We start from the raw sequence: 19,847 nt of genomic DNA, 5'->3' as shown, positions 1-19,847 counted from the left end.
TTATGAGTCTGCTCTACCTCGTTTTGCAAACTACAAGATACAGCACATTATCTTAAGAATTTCGTTAATGTACTTAAGCAACATTTATTGTTACCCCTTGAATAGAAGTTTACAATGACAGCTTATAAACTCTTGCTGTAGTTCATGTAAGGCATATTGTTTCATAAAACATGACATATTTTAATTATAATTTGATATTTAATTTTTTTAATGGTGTAGAAAATAAAAGAAGAAGAAACATAATCTGGATCATCATAACTAAAGTAACACTATTTTTACTAAAAAAGGACACAATGCAGGACCTTCCATATTTTTTGTACGATTTTCGTTCAATTTACTGCAAATCTTAAGTACAGAAAATTTGCAATACTGTTCGTACCAAAATGCCAACTATTAAGTTTGCTCGAAAAAAGCTCATTTTAACGATTTTTAACAATTGTTAATTGATGTTACTTCAAAGAGTGCAACATAATTATTTTTTTTTAAATTGTTTTTTGAACATGAATGATGTAAAAGAGCTTCTATAAGCTATGTTGCAAAAAACGTTTGTTTGCATCTCCTTCTTAAGCAGGATCTAGGATATAAAACAATATCTTTAGGATTTTAAAAAAGTTACACAGAAAAATGTGTCGTTACCTGTCAAATAAAAGGTTATTGGATTCGAAATTGTTGAATGCTGCGTTAAAAAAAAATACTCCATCAGGGTTAGCATATCTCAAGTCATATTATTTTTACTTAAAAAGGAGAAAATGAGCAAACTTTTAAGTTTTTTGTATAACTGCCAATCAACTATCCAAAAGTCTTTACATAAGAATATTTGTGATACGAAGAATTAATAAACTCCAAGGGCTTACTGTTCAGTCTTTTATTCAGTTGACGACGTTTCGACTGCACTTAAGGCAGTTCTTTTCAAGTCTCTGAGTTAAAATAGTTATAATGAAAATAAATATTACAACAGCTACCGTAAACAACAAGTGTAAATAATTAAGTAGAATGAATGAACTTACAAATTATGTAGAGCAAAATCCACTTAATATTAAATAATATCTATATGTGCTCTAATATAACGGACTGGCTTTTAAGCTGTCTGAATATAATCTAATGTAGGAATAGGTACATGTAAGTAACGACACACATGAATATCGAAAGATTGTATACATGTATAAAACGGCGCGAATTCAAAAACACGATAAAACTCTATATTGTATTTTTAATTATTTTAAACAATGTTTGATATAATATTCAAGTACTGTACTTAAATTATTTGTGTCAGTAATCTTATTGACAGTATTTAACTTAGTGATGTATACCATTTCTGATATTAAACGTCTGTAATAACAAATTTCTTGGTCGAGTGCTTGTACTGAATCGAAGTCGAAAGTGTGGCCATAATCTCTCATATGTGTATACACTACAGACGAATCTTTCTCGTTTACATAATCGCGTTCATGTTCTTTCGTGCGAGTATCAACAGTTCTACTAGTTTGTCCCACATAATGTTTATCACAATTTTTACACTTGAAACCATAAACGGAACACACTTTGTTGATGGTGTCAACGCTATCTTTTCCTAAATTACTTAAAAAATTAAATTTACAAACAGATCTGAAAATTACTTTTATATTGAACTTATTAAAACCTTTTCTAAAAATTTTATCACAGTCTGTTATGTATGGTAACACTACAAAATCTTTAGGTAAGAAATACACATTATCACATATGGTCTTGCCCGTAGATTGGAATTTAATTTTTTTCAAACGAACTTTTGTATATTTAGTAATAAACTCTATCGGATAGTTGTTAGCCTATAAAATAATAGAAACTTTTTTTAAATTTGGTTTGTGAAAAGATTTATCAGATAATTTAATGGCACGGTCAACCAAGGAAAAGACGACACCTATTTTTTGAGATACAGGTGAATGTAAAAAATAATTTAAATATAAGTTTGCATGTGTATCTTTTTGAAATATGCCTTACATGTACCTAGTCCTACATTAGATTATATTCAGACAGCTTAAAAGCCAGTCGGTTATATTAGAGCAGATATAGATATTATTTAATATTAAGTGGACGTTGCTCTACATAATTTGTAAGTTCATTTATTCTACTTAATTATTTACACTTGTAGTTTATGGTAGCTGTTGTAATATTTATTTTCATTATAACTGTTTTAACTCAGAGACTTGAAAAGAACTGCCTTAAGTGCAGTCGAAACGTTGTCAACTGAATAAAAGACTGAACAGTAAGCCCTTGGAGTTTATTAATTCTTCGTATCATTTTCACTGTTCTTGGAGTCCTCTTATTAATATTTGTGATATTATTTGTACCAAATTGCAAATTGTTTTGGTTTCTTAAACAAAGTTAAGCATCGAAAACGAAAGATGTAAGCGACTTTTGATTTTACATGCTAGCTATGATTATTTTAATGATTTTTAACGATTTTTATTTATAGTACTAAAAGACTACAACATTTTTTTCTTTTTGTTGTTTTTTTTAAACATCCTTATTTGTCATAAATAACTCTAGGTTTTGTATATTATTTATGTTTGTTTTAAAAACTTTGTGTAAAAAACATTTACACAATCTTTTTTATCTCCATGTGTCGCAAGATTTATGATACAGAGTAACATCTTATAGATTTTATATAACATATCCAGTAAAGTGTGTGGTTGACTTTTATATACAAGATTATCAAAGTCTCATTATAAACTGATGTTGTAATGCTGATTTGGTTTCAAAAAAGGTAACATATTTTAATTGTAGTACGATCTTATTAAGCATTTTTTAATTGCTGTACTCACAAAAAAAAAATTCAAATAATCTAGACTACCATACTTTATACAAAAGCAATATTTATGAAGTTCCATTTCCTGGAGATACCATGCCAATACTAGATATATAAGAGTATGTTTTATTATCTTTCAATACCTTTTAAGTAAAATAAAAAAAAATAAAAATATCACAATAAAAGTGATAAGCTGTGTTTGGGGAGTATCTGCCGGTGTAGACTTTGTAACGTTATTTTCTCACATTTGTACCATGTCTTGCATTGTCTCATTATTAATATAAATTTTCTTAACCATAATTTATAAAATATAAAACATTTTCTGTAAGAGTTTGGTAATTTATTCTTACAAAATGTGTCATTGCCCCGTGTTAACTGACGACTTGCGTACATAAATTAATTTTTGTTGTATACTATAGTATATTATTTTTATATTCTGAATGATAACATTTTAAGACTCGTCAAAGAGTCATACTTAACGAAGGTCGTCACCTAAGCCAGCTTATTGTGTACTTCGTGGCTCTTGAAAGTGTCAAGTGACAACCGAAGCAAGCTACTAAGCCTAAGCACATGAAGTCAGCAAGTACTGGCCCCATAGTATGTAAGACAAAGAAATTTCAACTGAAGCTTCACGCAGGGTAAATTTCTTCGTATGGCGTTTTAGTTAGTAGCTTTCCACCGCTTATCAAGTGTGGTTCCAAATTCATCAAATCAATTCGCAGATAAACTGTTCAAATCTTAAGAAATATGCTCAAATCATAACTGTAATGTTAAAATAAAAATATAAGTACAACAAAATTGTATAGAGTGCCTCATTGAATAAATTAAAATTACCAAAATAAGAGTAATACCAAGGGGTTGTACCAAGCTAAAGTGCTGAAATTATAGTTTGATTGCATGTCATAAGTTGGAGTCACATATTGCCTGGAGTTACGAATCGATTGGTGACTTGAAAGAGAGAGACTTAAAGAAAAAAAATAAAGATAAAGTTATTATAATATGCACATTCCACAAACAGACTGATATACTTAAACATCTGGCATTAGCACGGTATATAGGGTTCTTTCAAATCGAAATACACGAGGACGATGCCTATGAAACAGCATTTTCTAGACTGGATGGACATTATCAATAGAAAAAAATACCTATGGGTTGTACTGACTCTTCGAAGACCTTCTTAAGAGCCATGACTTTGTCACTAGCAGGTCTGCAAGGGCAGAAGATAGAGTTTTACCTTGACCGCATAATGGTGTTTGCATTTAACCTCAAGGAACACTGATAACAATATATTAAGCCTTTACAATAGTCGCGGAAGTAAACCTAACAATTGAGTTAAGGAAATGTCAATTTTCGAAAAATGAAGTGAAAATTTCAGGGCATAAATAAAAACCAACTTGACAAAGATTGAAGCTGCAAAACAGCTGTTTAAACATTATCGTACCTTAAGAACATAATTTACGACTTAACAGGATTAAAGCTGAATTAAGGAGCTATGAGTTTAACGTTTTTTATAAGTCAGGGGTAGACAATAAGGCATCGGATGCACTGTCCCAAGATCCGATTGAGGTAAGAGAGAAAAACCTCAAACTCCCGCAACAAAAATTATATTAACTTGCCAAAGAGCAGGAGAGAAACGGTCATGGTGACATAAGGGCGCAACTCACAAGAATAATCAGAGTATGCACAAGAAGAGAGAAAAACATAATTAAAACGATAAAAACCCATATATAGTAATATCTAATTCAGACGACTCAAACCTAAAGGTGGAAAGAAAGAATTCATACAAGATGAGTAATTCCGATAAGTTTACAACCAGTGAGCACAGCAATGCAGATTTACAATCAGAAGGCCAACGGCGAATAGAACCATACGGAGTAAAAGAGCAAAGCCACATAAGAAACAAGGAAAAAAAGTAGACCGCTTTCACAAGTAGCACAGATTACAGGAGAGAATCGGATAAAAAATATTCAAAGAGAAGCTTTAAACAATAACAAAGAACAGGTTATATCTCAGGGGCCGACCCATGATAAATAAACCTACATGTGCAAAAAAGAAAATATGAAAAAAGAGGTGGAAATGTCAAACCTACTTTATTTAGCATTACGCAAACAAAAATATAACGCAAAAACTCGTAAAAGGTAACTAGATACACTGCATACGCTACTATCAAATTTTTCAAGAACGCCGCAAATAGAAAGTGTGTCAAAGGATTTCATCATAGTGAATTGTGACACACTAGCGGCTCTGGACAGAAAATTCGAGCAAGCAAACATTGGGAATTAGAGCTTGCTGAAGCCAGCCCAGCAAATGAAAAATATAAAGAGGAGACAAAAACTGCAAGGGAAAATATCATAAAGATAAAGTTATAAGATATACACTGTGGTTACCAGCGAGCACAGACAAGTTTGGCTTCAGAATCAGTTAAACAGAAAGAGAGAATCATCGAGACAATATACACTGTAGAGATAATAAACACAGCCACGGGTATATTGAGCAAAAATAAGAGTTAAATTAAGAAGAAGATCAAGCCCCAGGCTTGCGCGAAAGATGAGCTCCAATAGAATAACAGGCAACAGCCAACTGTACTTATTAAGTATGAATCGAGCCAACAGATGCTGAAGGAAATAGATATGCTTAATGAAAAGGCGCATAAAAAAGTTAGTGAATCTCTACAGCTCACAATAGCAAAAAAAAGTCCCGAAAAAGGCACTTGATTGAACGAAAAAATCAGAGCGGTAATTGACGACCCAAAAGACAACCTCTGAATGAAAGTTAGACTAGATGTCGAGCACTGAGATTTTAAACGTAAGCTGGGCATCAGAGTAGATGTTTGGGAATCCGATACAACCACCATTCGACATCTGAGCGATCCGACAGAAAGAACGTATAATGATACAAACATACCTCGACAGCCCTTGAAGGAGAGAACGAGTTCCAGAGATAGAGATGAATGCATAAGCAAGGAAAGCACTTCACACAGATCACCTCAAAAAAATAAAATTCCATCGTGGAATAAAAATATAATAAAATAGATGAGTGATTATACGAAAAGAAGTTATAAAGTTAGAAATAAAACAGAAGGCGTAAATATAACCAAATGTAACTCAAAACAAAACTGCGTGGGGCCAAATAAAATTTTAAAACTTATGGAGGATCTTTCTGGGGTTTCAAATATATTTGAATTAATTTAATACTCAAATAGATCACTAAACCAAAGCTATTGTTTATTTAAATTATCGCGCCTCTTAATGCACACTAGTGCCCTCTATAACATAGTAACACTAATCAGAACTATACTTTTACCAGTGGCCAAGCCGCCTAAGTTAAGCCACCGACGCAAATTCGGGTATAAGGGTATAAAAGGCTCAGTCAGGACATGAATACGGGGCATTGCGACACGGGGTGAATCCTGTAAATAGGAAATTAGTGGTTTGGCAGATTTTCAGGGCAATTCGAACTGAAGCTATCCCGTAACATCGAGAAACTATCACGCCTAGTAGTGTTCAAAGACAGTAAAATTTTTTATTTAACTACAAGGCATAAAAACCACTCGAGATATCATGTACTACCTGCCAGGGATAATACGAACCTGACTGTGTACCTACATACTCTCAGTAAGGTATCTCGTGCTACGGGTTGGGGACATTGCGTATTCAGCTTCGTACCCACAAGTTTCCTTGTTTGATTTCTTTGTTCCTTAAAAAGGTGCTTCCATACTTACCCTTACATAAGTATGGTTTATCACGTCATTAGCTACTTTATGTATGATAATAATTAAGAAATTTTTTACCCTCACATCAAAATTGGCGCTTGATGCGGTGTAGTGACATAATCATATGAGGAATTTTAATTCTACTATTTTGAGAGTTACAACATCTTTGCAATATGTCGTCGCGATGAACCACTATGTTTATGTCCAAAATTAGTACTGCTAATACACATGAATTAAAACGAAATCAAAAAGTATAAATTGGACTAGAAACAGGCAGATGAACGGACAAAGGGAATTCACTAATAAACTAGAATTTATAAGCGATTCACAAAACAACTTTTGCAAGAAGATTGAAGCCCTGAAAAATGATAACGAGTCATTAAGAGTACACGTTAAAAAATATGTTCCAAGACATAAAAAAATTTGACACCTTAGAGTCATATTCAAGACAATATACAAATAAGCTATTCTCATTTACTTAAAATTTTATAAATGCAGCGTTTGGACAAATAAAAAAAAAACTTTAGAATCTTGTGTTGTAAATTTAAAGAGAGAAAATGAATTTTTTTACCAACTTTGCAATTTATAAAATAATTATGATCAGGTGCTTGGAACTATAATTGTAGTAGATGATTTAAAATCTCTAAAAATGGCGTGTTTTGATCACATGAGCGAAAGCGCCTAAAGAATTCATGAAAAAATTAAGTCTCTTGAACAAAAAATACGAACTCGTCTCGGCTCAAGTAGTCAGCCTGAATTTCAACCAAAGTACCCGGCAACTCTGTCGAAGTTTAAAGGCCATGATAACAAAAGACCCATGAAGTTTTTATCAGAGCTAGAAAAACATGTCCAAGTCTGTCAACCATATTCCATTGAGTTAAAATGCCTTATTTCCCAATGCTTAGAAGAAAACGCAAAAAAATGGTGGTATATTCAAAAAGATTATATTAATAGTTTTGAAAGTTTTTTGGAAAAATTCAAAAATAAATATTGGAGTAATAATATACAAAAACGCGTCAAACGTAAAACTGAATCGAGCAGATATAATGATCAAGGAAAAATGAAACGGGTAGATTATGCCAGGGATATACTTGGTTTTGCAAAAGATTTGAAAACTGATACTTTGAATTCCGATTTTAATTTTATTTCCACGATAAGTAAACACTTTGTTTATTCTTGGTTTTGAAAACACGTATAACAATAAGTAAGACGGTGACGAGGCTAGTGCAGTCTTTTAGCTTTCCCTCCGTATTGATCACTTTCTTGAATCACTCAGGTAAGGAGCCGACCCCTGGGGCATTGCAAACCGAGGTGAATCCTCGCGATAAGAAATTGGTGGATCGGCGGATCTTCAAGGCAATACGATCTGAAGCTATCCCGTGAAATTGAGGAAGTATGGCGCGTAGTAGTGTTTCAAGAGAGTTAAATTTTTTATTTAATTACGAGGCAGAAAATGTACCCAAAATGTTATGAAGCACCTGCCAGGGATAATACGTACCTGACTGTGTACCTACATGCTGTCAGTAAGGTGTCTCGTGCTACGGGTTGGGGGCATTACGAATCCAACTTCGTACCCACGAGTTTTATTTCGTGACTCCGTTTTTCGTTATAAAGTTGCCTCTATACTAACCCTTATATGCAACCTGCAATTGACAACACAAGAACTTCGTGACATACTGCGATACTTGAAATAGGAAAATATTTGCGTCAACCTAGTAGAAGTAGAAATAATCTTGCAGTCCGATACAGAATACCGTAACGATAATTGTGTATTTTTATTCATACAGGAGCTCAAGAAAAATCGTTGTATACACTTGCAGGGTACTAAGAAGAGGATCAAGTGCGAAAATTTTGAAAGCCTCACAATGAATGAAAATAAAGAGTATGGTCACTTGCATCTCCTTAATAATTACTTAAGATCACTTGTCACAGGAGATGAGTAAAACACGATGGATTAAAATACGTAAAAAAGGGGACCACTAATCAGTAAAAAATCCGATATTGATATAAAATGTGAATTCAAGTTAAATAAACCGCAGAAGAAAGAAGGGAAAGGGGATAAGGGAACAAAGCATAATAAACATGGCTTCATGGATGAGGGTGTTCATAAAGATAGATACGCACCTCGACCTAACCCTTCGCCACAGCCCGATCCCAATAGTACGTCAGGGTTGTTATCAAAGAATGAGGAAGAGAGCAAGGGACTCAACAAAGTTCTAGTAAAGGCATGTGAAAGCAACACTAAAGAAGAGAAAAATTTTAAGAAATTAAGCCCACTGGATAGATATAGGGAATGCAGGATACGACTACCACGTGATAAGGCACCATGGGTCCTGACCAAAGGCTTAGACCCCTCTATTCCAAAAAGTACAAAAAGTTGAAGATTACCCTTTTAGATATTTAGATAATTTAGTATTCTGTACAATGTTCAAAAATGTTCCAGATACAGAAATTGATGCACTTTTAGAACGAGGTTATATTGATCCAGTAATCATAAATAATGAAAAGAGTGTAGTTGAAAATGTCATGATTCCAAAAAGAGGAAAGTATCTGTAATACGCATGTATATGCAAAAGCACTTAGAAGGTAATGCCCTAAGATTTAATATTAAAACTTGCTCAAAATCTCTCCAAGGGCCAGAAATGAGTAATCATATAAAAAATATAGGAATAGTAAGGGACCTCGCAATTTTAATCTTGAATCAATGGAGGTACCTAGTTGAATAATTAGAAGAAATTTCTAAAGATGGAAAAACTATATGTTAACTGTACATAAATACACAAGTTCTACCACCGGCAGACTAACGGTTTAGAGTTATCAAGAAACATCATGAATCTACAATAGGAGGCCATATAGAAATTAACAAAACGTACAATAAAATGTCGAAAGATTTTTATTGAAAGAACAAAAGGCCATAGGTCAGGCATTTCGTCCTCGAATGTAACTTATGTCAGGCAAAAAAGCTCGTATGAGTTAAAACTAAACAGGCAATGATTAGTACCAATACACCAAGCAGGCCATTTGAGAAGATATCTATCGATTTTAACGGACCCATAAATAAGCCATCAGATCACAAAATTATGCGTATTATTTCAATTCATAACTGGCTGATAAAATACATTGTATCAGCACCAGTGCAACGTGTAACAGTTCAAGAGACTGTGAGAGCTTTTGTGGATAAATTAATTGCATATTTTGGCACTCTGAAAGAATTGCTGTCAGACAGGAGAATGCACTTAATGAATAAATCGATAGAATCTTTCACAGAATTATTGAAGATTGATAAAATTGGCAGCACAGCATTTCACTCAAAAAGTAGTGGGGAAGTCAAGATAATGCACTATATTTTGTGTAAATATTAAAAGACGTATGTTGATAAAAATGATAAAGGGGACGAGCTGATATTTTTATGCATGCTCGCATGTAATGTACACGCCGTATGAGTTACTCCTCGGTCGAAAATCTCGTATTCCCTCGAGCTTTAAACTAATTAAAACAGACCTAATATATGGTTAATATTTTTAGCAGATCATGGATACTCTAACATAAATGCGAACCATAATGGCGTTAAAACAAGTGCAAAGGAAGTATAGGTCAAAATATTACCATAATAAGAGGCTGAATACCAAATTTTTTATGGAAGAGCATTGGTCTACGTACTAAAAAAGCCGTAGAAAGGAGAATATGGTTGTTAACATCAAGGCCCCTGCGAAATAACAGAGATAAATTGTAAGACTCATGATATCAAGTAACAAAGTGACGAAATAAGTGCAGTACAGGTAGATGAAATTAAAAAAGCATGCGTCTTGAAGGTGCTTAACAAAGATAGAGAAAAAGATTTAGGTTAAAGATATAAGGTGCAAGAAGAAAAGAAAGAGAAAAAAAAATACCGAGTGAGCCCAACTATAACTAACAACTTAACAATGACACACCCTTTATAGATCACTAAAATAACGTAAATAATGACGATACAATAATATATAAATGAAAAAACGAATACAAGCATTTTATAGACAAAGAAATCAGGTGTAGAAAAATAAAAATTTAGTATGAGTCAAACACCAATATGTGATAGAGTAGTGCAACATGTAATTACCCTAATGAAAGAAATTGTTAAACATTATTTATAATTATGCAGATATCATATTTATCCTAGGGCGTTAGGTGCAAAAATAAAATACAGTTGCGCTGAGCACCTTTTTTTTTTCTACAACGTTTTATATCAAAGTTTCTCGTTAAAGTGAGGGGAGGGGAGGGGGGCGATAAAACTAAATTTATTGAAAATGTTCACAGGATGACTACATAGGAATCACTATCAAAAGAGACAGTGAAACAATGAACCCTACCACACTGCAACTATTATCCAGATGCAGGTTGATTTACTGTAGGAATATCAGCCAAGTCATGGCAATATTAAATAAACAAGTAGAATAAATAATTAGTAGAAAAAAAGGGAAAAAATGAATGATGACGAACATGAGATGTTTTTTACTTATTTGATACTTGCAATAATTTAATTTTTTCTTTAACAATATTTAATGAGAATTTCAAGAATGATTTGTCCATTGAACAAATATTAATATTAAGTTATAGAATATAAAACAATGACCAGAGAAATGTTGGTTTATTTCTATATTGTATCATCATGATTTTACTACTTTTCTGTAAAACTGAGAGTATTGACCTCAAACCTTCTCCTGAAACAGTCAGTTCATAATTTTAATGGGCATTTGTACTACATGATTGACATAACGTTTTTTTAAAACTATTTCTAAGGCTTTTTTAGAATTCTTGGAAGTTTTTCTTTAAATTTGAAAATTACATTTAGCTGTTATAAAGCAATGTTTCCTCAATCATTTTCAAGATCTTTAATAAAAAACTGTTACATTTTTCCTCGGTTATTTTTGCCCCTTATTGATTTTTGCCACAAATATCTTAACAGTAAAAATCACACGAAAAATTCTTTTCATTGGCATGGCAGCTTAACGTTACATGCTCTTTAAAAAATTTTATGAAGTTAAAAATCGTGTTTTACTAAGCATAAAGCAATAGCAGCATCTTTAAATGTACTTTGAAGTATTCTGTCGATTTTTTTAACATTCAAAAAGATCCTGCTTTATCGATGCGATTTACAACTAGTTTGAGAAAAACTTATTTTAAAATGGTTTCCGTTTCACCCAAGTTCTTGTAACTTAATTGATTGGTATTCTGCAATATTAACATAGCAGATTTTTATCCTGCAAAATTTTAGCAAAGAGCAAGACAAAAATTGAATAGTTGTAAGCGTAGAAAAAAATTTTTACATGCTTTACCTCTGTATAATAATGAATAAAAGCAATTTTTGCTTAACGATGGTGATTTAAGATACTTTATCCGATATTACAATAATCTTTTTACTTTTGCATTATTTCGTCGTACTAAAGCTATTTATGATTTAAAAATTTAAGGTTAAATTTGCAACATGACATCTAAATTTATTTTAAATAATTCTGATAATTTTCATGGTACTTGTTTTTTTTTCTCTAACTCTGTGTATGTATCTTCAATAAGCAAATCAATTAAAAAGCCATGCGTGAAAACGATAACACATCTAGTGTGAGTGAGTTCTTTGAAGATATGTCTGGTTAGTGCAGCCGAAACATTGACTGAATCAATATGTAAGATAAAGTTAAAATGCCGATTCTAATAATCCTTTTGGTAGTCAACTATGTATATATATATATATATATATATATATATATATATATATATATATAAATGTGTGTATATGATGGCTTCAGTTCTGTAGAACGACTTTCAATATAAAATAGCTTGTCTTGATGATTTTTTGTTTTTGGTTATAATATTTTTATTTATGCATGTTCCATTTGTTAACAAATTTTTTTTAACCTATTATTTTTTCACCTTATCTTCCTATTTGTGACACTATAAATTTTTAATTTTTTATTTAAAACTGTAAGGCCTGCTGTTATTTTGACAAAAAAAAAACTGTTAAATTGAAATTATTTAGAGTATTTTTATACTATGGGAGAAATTAACGTTTTCACATTGAATTGTTACAAAAATACAGTAAATGTTAACAAAACCTTTTATTTCAACTTGCGTTTTATAAGCTTCATTTGTTTTCATAAAAATATTTAAATGCAATATACGTTGATTTTAAAGTAAACATTAATATGACTCATAACTCATGACTAAACATATAGTGGTTACGTTAAATTACACAGTTCTTATCTAAGATAGAGTATTGGGGGTTGGCACACGAAGCATGCAAGGGGTAAAAGCACCACTAGTGTACACACACACTTACTCTCTCTCTCTCTCACACACACGCACACACACACACACGCAGTTGTTGCACGTATTGATAAGCCTAGATGTGACACGCATAACAGAACAAGCTCATACCCAGGGCTTTGTTGCACTGCCGGCATCAACAGCACGCTTCTAATGCTTGGAGGGTCTTTAACGTTAACCAAAAAAGGAATTCCCTTCTACTACCAAACCCATGTATTTTTACTCGACGTGGCAAAGTTATTATTTGTAACTATGTACATATTTATTCATACACATTATAATGACAAAAAAAAACTTTTTTAAGGACAGTTATCTCCCTGTACTTGTAAGAATGAGTATGTTGTCTGTACACTAGAGTGTTTCTTATTTATTTATTTTTTTTTACTTGGGCTGGGCAGAAATCGCTTTTTCATATCCAAAAACTAGGCTGGAAACGTTAACCAAAGCATTAGGGTCTATTTTAACCAACCCTCTCAGCACTCGAAGTTTCTTATGGGATTTACATATAAAAAATAGTTGAAAACGATTTTCTTCTATTAAAACGATAAAAATAATGAAACTTTTTTCTCGAAAAAACCCAACTCGATGTATTTTGAGCCACTTAATCCAATGGTACAATTGATTTTCACTAACAATGTAAGAAAAAAAGGTTAGGAACGAAAATCGTCGTAAAACTTGGAAAAACACTTAAAAGTGAACGGTTTTTTTTATTGATAGTATCATCTTACAATTATTTTTTATAGTTAAAAATTTAACTTGTTGATGAAATAGAAAAATTTCTTTTATTTTATATGTAAATTGCATATTTTGTATAGTAAATATACAACTATAACGTCTAGAGGCTACAAAACGATTGTCGAAGTATTATTTGAATAAGGAAGGTGCGATTCGACATATATCTCGTACTTTATCTTGAAACACCAAGCCCAACGCTTGAACATTTGTATATCACGGAGAAAACAACCACTTGGATATGAGCATACGAGCGAAACTTTGTCCTTCCAGGTAGCATACTTGGATCTCAGGCAGTGGCGGCTGTTTTTTTTTCATGTGGTGCGTGAAGATGTAAACAAGCTTCCACAGATTAGAGCAAAGAGGGAATAAAATTATTGCAGACAGTTCTCTGCATCTCAATGCACAAGTGCATCATGCTCATTATTTACTTCCTGCCAGTGTAGTGCTGTACACTTCAATTGACAGTTATAACATCAGTTTTTTGGTAGGTGTCATTTTATTTTCAGTATCAACTTTATTTACTTTCATTGTCAATATAATCTCAGAAATATCCGTTTAACAATATGGTATTGTTTAAATTATAATACCGCGCTGGTGTTGGCTTTCGTTCCAAGTCTGTGCGAGGCCAGCTTGTTGCGGCACTTCGGCAATGGCGCGGAGAACCTTAGCTTTACCATTAACCAGGGCACAGTAAAGGCCAGAGATAGTCTCATCAAGCTGTTCAGCGGTAGTAAAAGACGCCAGCGCCGGCAAAGTTTGCGCAGCTCTAGGACCTCCCAACGATCTTTCCAACCATCATCACCCATCCCTTTAGGGAAGGTTTAACTACGCAGACACGCCTTTAATTGAGATCTCTCACGGGAATTCATAAGCAACGACGATACGCACGACCCACTCGCTATTTTGGTTATCACTAACGACTCGGATGCCGATTCAAAGCCACAAATTTCCAAGATACCACAGCAGAACCAGAGCATGAGTAACATGGTCATGTCAGGCGCGCTCAAGTGTGCTCATGGTGAGATGTACATCAACAACGGCTGCAGGTCTTAGGAATAGGAAGGACGAAAGCCTTACCTACGCCAAAGTTTTTTAGCCTCTGCAGATTTTAGTCAGGTAATCAGGTGTTTCTATTACAATGCTTTATGAAAAAAAGTACGAATTTAACTGATACCGAGGGCTAACTTACATTGAATGGAGAATCGTGTACTTACGTTTTAATTAAATATTAAAAGAATTGTTGTTATTTTTTTTTTCCACAACATTGAAATCACTTGTGTTATTTTCTGTTGCAGACCTTGATCATTGCATATAGAGACCAAAGCTGATGATGCCATTAATAACTGTCTAACCAAGAAGGAAACTCTTACATTATTTCAAGCTACTTATTTAGCCAGTTTTCTTCGAAAGTGTGATGAACACTATTTTTAAAAACTTATTTATTATTCTTCAAATTAAACTCCTTCGCCTTTTCCATACAACATTTATCGCGTACAGATACCGTATAGTTGTAAGACGTGCATTATATATGTGTAACTCTACAATTAATATATCGCTGTATAGATTAAATGAGGTAAGTACACATTTATTCGTATAGGTATGACAATATTGTGGTATACCTAACAAAAAATAAGCACCAATCCTAAACCTTTAAATTTCAGTTTGAATGTTTAATTTATGGCTGAAAATTCAAAATATTAGATATACTACCAACTAAATAATCGAAAACAATAGTTTACCTACAATTCAACAAGTGTTAGCAGTATTATTTTACAATATGCGAAGATTACCTAAATCTGCTCGTGACAGTGCCATACTGACAATCAAAGAATGGCTTACTTTGTGGGAAATGGACTGCATTCTAAGAGTTCTTTCGGAAAATCAGACCATCAACAAAAAAAAAGTAGAAGAATATGAAGATAATTTGGATAAACTGTTTGACGTCACAAAGGCAGATGCACTCGAAGTGATAAATGACGAACACGATAAAGAATTAATACTCTGTTAAAGAGGTTGTTATTATTTTATTTTGTTTTGTTTTAACTTTATTAATTCCGTTACATCAAGCAAACAAGTGCACTTAAATAAATCAATAAAATAAATATTAATGTAGAAGGCAAGTTATAAGCAATTCAAATTTGTTGAATAGAAGTTGAGTTACAAGTTATGTTGTCAAAAAAAAAATAGTAAAAAAAAAGTATAAAAATTTTATCAAATTATTTAGCTTCTTTTATCAATAATGAAAAACTCTTAATAAAGGAATACCTCAACAAGTAAAAAATGTTTTATGCTACTAAAGATTTTCTACTTATTTTTTATTAATCTTTTTAAATTAACAAAAAAGTCGTTAAATGTTACTTTTGAAAATTATTGTGATTGAACTTTTGTACTTTAGAAGCTTACATTAAAATTATTATTTTTCGGATTGACAAAAAAAGGAAGTTTCTGCTACGATACCCTCTTTATTAAAAAGTATTTCTTTACCTGAACCCATGCAAGTAGATAACAATAATTCAAACGTTGAAACTCTTATTTTATATAAAGGTAATCAACTTGATAATCAACTGAATATTCCTTCAAATCAATGGCTAAAACATGATTCCTACGATAAAGTGACAAGAGGTATATATTTTCTTACTTTTTTTATTTATTAGATTACTAGAATCCTTTAATGTTATTTAAATATTTTCAATTTGAACATTTCACCAACTTTTCATTTATAGCAAAATTTTAACAAGTCATTAACTATCAATTTTTATTCCTAGGAAAATTGAATAAGTTGATCGGACCAGTATCTGAGTCTCAACCATCCCAACATACTTCATCACCAAAAAAAAAACTCCCAAAATAGTTATCATACAAAAACTTGCAATTACTTTAGATCAATAAAGTTAATAAAACAAAAATGCAATGCATTTAATAATGGCAGCTGCAGAAGCAAATCAAGTTGATACGAAAAATTTAGTACTAAATACTATAACTGTATATTACGCTCGTAAGGCATTCTGCCAAGAACTATTTGATGCTTTATAAAAACTTGTTCCTGTACTTTTTTCCAACTCGATTTAAGCCCTTCATTTGGATAGCAAGTTACTTCCAGGAAAGCAACGTAAGAAAACTTCCGATAGATTAGCCATTATTATTACTAGTGACGGAAAAGAGAAATTATTGGGTGTGCCTAAAATTTCTTCATCCAGTGAAACAAACCAAGCTCAAGCTATTTATGATACTTCGATTGACAGGAATTTGGTAGAAAATATTGAAGCTCGTTAGTGCGACTCGACATTGAGTAACACTGGCCGACTAAATGGTGCATGTACAAAACTAGAATAACTGATTGATAAAGATTTTCTTTATTTATATTATAAGACATCATATGTATGAATTAGTTTCAAAATGTATTTTTGAAAATAAATTTGGTGAAATTGTTGGACCAGACATTCAACAATTTATATCATTTGAAATTTTTGGGAAAAATCCTGATGTAAGAATTTACGATGTAGGTATCATGGATCCTTTGAAAACAAATATTTTAAAGATGTTAAAAATAAAATTAAACAGTTTTGCCTTTAACATTTCAAAAAAGGTCAAATCATAAATGAGTATAAAGAACTTTTGGAGTTTGTACTCATTTTTCGTGGTGAGCTACCTGGAGGTAGTGATAGTTATCCTTCTGAAGCTGTTTATCAAACTTAATATATGTCAAAGGCAATAAATTGTTTAAAGATATCAATTTTCCGTACGAAATATTTGAAAGGTAACGAAACTGATGAAACAAAATGTGGACATGTTTGTATTTTTATTGTAAGAATATACAAGAGTTTAGTTTTGTGTACCCTTAGCCGATTCAGCACCATTTTAAGATTTGAAATTGTAAAAGGACTTTCAAGACTACCAAAATATTAGTACTGATTTATCTGTCTGTTCAACAGTAAAATTTAAAAATCATCTGCGGTGTTGAATACCTGGGCAGCCTTAGCATTTTTCGATCCCAGCGTATCACATATCATAAACTTAAAATGTGTAATGCTTTAAAGTCAGACTATAGTAGCTTTACTTTTAAGAAACGTAATATAATTACCACAAAGACATTATTTGTAGCTGTCAAATTAAATATTATCGACTTTCTTTGCAAAAATTCATCAAATTTCCTTCAGCGCTTTAAAATTGACCTTAAAGTTTTTATTGAAAGATCCATTAAAATAGGAAAAGATAGAAGTTATATTAGTTGTTTAAGAATTTTTAACAATCTTGAAGTAGTTAGCTACACAGCTGAAAGAGGAGTGAAACTGATTACATATTTTAATCACACTATTACACAAGATAAACAATAGAAACAGTATTTACTTACTGTCATTAAAGATAACATAAGTTTATTTTTCGATTATGAGAAAGAAACTCTACAAAATTGTATGAATAAGTAATTTATCAGTATGTGGGACCTCATAATTTTTTTTCTTATATTAATAATAAACGGTATGATTGGATTCAGTGGCTTAAAATATATCAGCTTGTGTTTTTTGGAAAAAAAAATTCTATTACTTTTACCGTTTCTATAAAAGAAAATCGTTTTAAAAATCGTTACACTTTTTATGTGTAAATCTCATGAAAAACTTTAAGTTCTTTAAAGGTCAGTTAAAATAGATCTAAATGCTTTGGCTCAATTTTCTGGCCTTCTTTTGTGATATGCAGCAGTGATATCGGCTCGACCCAAATAAGAAAAAAAAAACAAAACAAAAAACAAAAAAAAACAAAAAATGTAATAATAAAAAACACCCCAATGTATACGGAGGTTAAAGCAGAAACGATATAAATATTACTTGTTGACCACAGTGAAAATAAATAATTGTATGGTTGTAGCATCGCACGATGACAACTAAATTAATGTTTTCTTATTTCTAAAGTAGTTGTTATTTCAAGAATTCATCGTTTGTCAAATATTTTTGGACGGTTTTGCAAATTGGTTGGTTATAGGTTTTTTCCTGGTTGGAAAAAAAGTTAAATAAACTACTTCATACAAAAAGCTTGTATATAAGTAGTAAAATTGATTTTTGAAAAAGTATTAGAAAAAAATTTTCAGAAAATATACTATTTGTGTAGCGTATGCGGTTAATTCGTACTGATGGATACACATATCACACCTCAGATTTGCTTTAGGCGTCAAAAACATGGAAACCTTTTTGTATTTGAGCCAACAATTAATTTTTATTAATTTTGTGCGTACATCAAAGTTAACATTAGTAGTTTCCCACCTCTATCGTTTTTGATTGATAAGTGTTTGGTAGAAAAAAAAGTATTTGCTACTGATATGCTCATATGTAAGGCGATCGTAAAGCTTCTTTAGATGTTGTTTAGGAAAATTGATCGCCATTGATGACTACTTTTGTGTTAAAATAGAAGTGAACAAGCATTATTTTCAGATTATACAACAAAAATGACAATTTAAATTTATATCATCGTTTTTGTACTTTATAAATTTTTACGTTGTGCATCTTATTAATTTTTCTACATTCTGTGCAATTACTACTGTTATAGTTATACAAAGTTATCTTTGAGGGACTGAGCCGCCAAACATGAGACAGTGGCTGCTGATTGACTTTCATGCTTAACGAAGGACCCTACTAGGTTTTAACTGCAAACTATAGATTGCCATTTGAAAGCCTATTAGCTTTTTAAAATAAATAAAAACATTTCTACTAATCACTGGCTCTAAGCTTACTACACATAAATAAGCCACCGTAAAAATAAGAATATTAATAAATAATGATAAGCAAGATGCAAGCAAGCACCTACATACTTACTCTATCTATAATGTTGCAGATTAAAATTGCTGAATTTTTTGATTTTGATTTAGCCTTAGTTTTGCACCATTTCTTTTTATGAAGGCCAGCTTACCTAGCGTCTGGTTGCTGAAGACACTAAAATTACTTTCCATGCTTACGATGCTACCTAATCTTAAGGGATAGATGTTCGCACCTTTTCCAGTGATGACCATCAAAGGTTTAAGAAAGCACACTATTGTCTACAATAAAGATACAATAAAGATCTGGAAAGTATTAAAACTAGCGCAGCCAACCTCTCTGTTATCAGAAAGAGATGCTATTTGGTCAGGCCAGATAGGAGTAGCCAATCTCCCTCAGTTTCACCTGCGGGAACTGCCTTTGCGTTGTGTAAAAGTGATGAATGTGCATAGTGTATGTTTGAGCTAGCACACTACAAGTGCCAAAGAGAGACGAGAACTAGGCATACAAACCCATGACTAAAGCAGAACACCTACCAGAACGTGTTGCCGTAAACAATGCACCGTAAAGTACAACC

The sequence above is a fragment of the Copidosoma floridanum genome, unplaced genomic scaffold (assembly GCF_036245765.1).
Source record: "Copidosoma floridanum isolate Cflo_tuat_1 unplaced genomic scaffold, Cflo_Japanese_pri ptg000027l, whole genome shotgun sequence".
Lineage (NCBI taxonomy): Eukaryota > Metazoa > Arthropoda > Insecta > Hymenoptera > Encyrtidae > Copidosoma > Copidosoma floridanum.
This window is presented reverse-complemented; position numbering follows the sequence as displayed.